Genomic DNA, 2868 nt, shown 5'->3' with positions numbered 1-2868 from the left:
GCTATACACGTACTAGTGCTGATGTTTGTTATAACGGGTATTTCCCTGTCACAGTTTCCTGTACTTGTGCACAAATCCGTATTTTTTTTCTGACGGTCTTTAGAGAAAGGGTTTTTGGCTGTCGGAGATCAAAAATGAAGCAAAGCATATGATCAAAGACCAAAAATGGTTAAGGCTCGGCATTTCAGCCATCCAATAGACACTTTCCATATGATGTCACAAAACCCAGAGGGCTTTGTTCGTCTTTGATATGCATTTGTCAACACTTTGTTCTTTCTTTGACACTGAATTTAAAGAACTAAAGGTGCCTCAGTGATGATGCACCATGCATTATGTTTATCGTCTAATTTTCTTGTGGATACCATGATTTCAACCTTGAAAGTTTGCAAACTCTGTGTAAATACAACAATGTATATGTTTTTAACCAGTTCGCGTAGAGTCAGATGACGTGTTAACACATTTTGGCTGCAGGCACGGCTGATGGAATAAAATGTCAAGCGTGCCTCGACTCGCCTCCGGGTGACGCCTAAACACACTAATCCCCCATTTGTTTTGTTCACACACACAAAGTCTGAGAAGTCTGTGAAGGCGGACCGTGTGTTGTACTTGAACTAAACTCGAATGGTTCTGAAAAGAATCAGAGGTATAAACTCGACGGTCAGAGCATACTGACCGGAACGTCGAGTTTATACCTCTGGTTCTTTTCAGAACCATTCTCTTAGTTGAGAAATTATTCGCACATGGTGTTTCCGCAAACCTTTCATTATTTAGTATCTCCACCATGCAAAGCCTCAAATCTTACTTATGTACAAAGGTATTTGGAGAAACTGACTTTTATTGACATGTGGAAAATACAAACCATTGCGGTTTCTCATTGAATTTAATGCTTTCAACTGTTTGACCCCCTTTTCCATGTTTTTTCTTTTTTTTTCACAGCCCCCCCCCCCCTTAACTAAAAGAATCTTTGGTCATAGTTACAACAGCTACCCCATTAAGGATTTTTGTTGTAATAAAGATTACAAATTTGGTTCCATATTTTCAGTGAATTTGAAACAAGTTTTATTTTGGAAAAAAAAAGGCTTAATTGGGATTCGAACCAGTGACCTCAAGAATATTGGTTCCCTAGCACCTATTGAACAAAGTCTTTGATAAACTTGGAGACTGCCAACATAAGGTTTGGAAGCTCAGTTGGTAGAGCACTCAAACAGCATTCCATACGTTACAGGTTCGAATCCCAGTCAGTTTTTGATTGTTCACCCAAAATCAATTTGAAGTGAACTAAGTTATAGTTCCAAATATGGTTCATTTGACGATAAAATTGAACCTTTTTCAAAGTATTTATGAATACGTTGATGTTCAACTACTGTTTAATCTGTGAATTTTATGTGCAAATTCCTTAATGTTGTCTTTTGTGTCATTGTTTGTAAAGTATTTTTAACGGAGGTCTGATGTGAATATCAGTATGTGTTTTTGTCTTTGTTTTTTTTTTTTTTAGGTGGGGTTGGGACATAAATTTAACGGAAGTATTTATTGTGGAATTTAAGGTTTGACCATGTCCTTTTGGTTTAAAAAATCAGAGTGTGTCAGGTATGGTTTGAATTATTTCCTTTCCAGATGTAAATACTAAGTACTGAGATGACTTAAATTACTTAATTACTTGTATGTGAAGAATCTTCTTGGTTAAAAAACTATTGGGAAATTGGTTGCGTTTGTTACACAATTAATGTTTCTGTTTGTGAAAGTGAAGCAAAAAATGGATACATGTTTATGTAAGACATCTGTGTTAACTTGTCCTTATTTATTTTATAAGGGGGCTTTGAGTACAGAATAAATGTTCTTGGGAACAATAAACACAATATCACCGTTGATGAATTTAATGCACACATTTTGCGTGATTTCGTCAAAGTTGAAATTAACACATTAACTTTAGGATCCAAATTCAATTTCACTTGAATATAATTCCCTTTCAAATTGATTTTACTCGAATTCACTGGCCTGCTGAAAACCACGGGAAAAGCACGGCCCAAACCTACCACCCTCGGTGATTAAAATGATTTAGAGATAAGGTTTGGCTCCTGTTTTAAAGCTTTAAAAACATTAACATTGAGAAAGTTAACTCAATGGTTTATAATGATTTTTTTTTACCATTCGGAACTAAACAAACATTTGAAAAATATAAAAATGTGAAACCAAACACAATTAGCCCCCTGTTTAAACAGAAATCAGAATTCCCCCAAATCATTTATTTTTGGGGTGAAATATATTAGGCCAAAAAAAAAAGTCCCCGGTTTCTGGTATGCGCGCGCGTCGCCGTAGCCATGCGCGTCGGCAAAATGAAAGATGATGTCTCAAAACCGCCAACTCACTGGTTTGACTGATATCCTGCTGCTGCACAATTTTAACGTGTTTTTAGATTGGGTTATGGTCGAGAATAAGCTTTATGTGGCCTCTCTGGACTCCCATATATTTGCACTAAGTTTAGTCGGGCACCATTTGCAGTCATCAGCACACATTTGAAGCAAAAAAATCAGGTAAAAAAAAAAAAAAAGCCGCGTCGCCGCACCACTTTTTGGGCAAGCTCCATACCAGAAACCGGAGACTTTTTTGGGGGGGGGGGCCTTAACTTATATTATGACATAATTTACGTGCACTCCAATGGGGCCTTGGGTTAAATGTTCAGTGTTTCTCAACGAAATTGTTTAAAAATCTAAATGTATTACTATTAGTTAGCGGGCATCGCCCCCCCCCCCTCTTCCACAAATGACCCCACAAATCACCCTTTTGCGCGACTGTTTACTGTCCATTAAACTCAACGGCTGTTTCACACGTCACCTAATTTGTAGCTGGTGCACAGCAGCGCACATTCAC

The sequence above is a fragment of the Patiria miniata genome, unplaced genomic scaffold, assembly GCF_015706575.1.
Source record: "Patiria miniata isolate m_02_andy unplaced genomic scaffold, ASM1570657v1 HiC_scaffold_25, whole genome shotgun sequence".
Lineage (NCBI taxonomy): Eukaryota > Metazoa > Echinodermata > Asteroidea > Valvatida > Asterinidae > Patiria > Patiria miniata.
The sequence above is the reverse complement of the archived record's forward strand: the minus strand, read 5'-3'. Positions refer to the sequence as shown.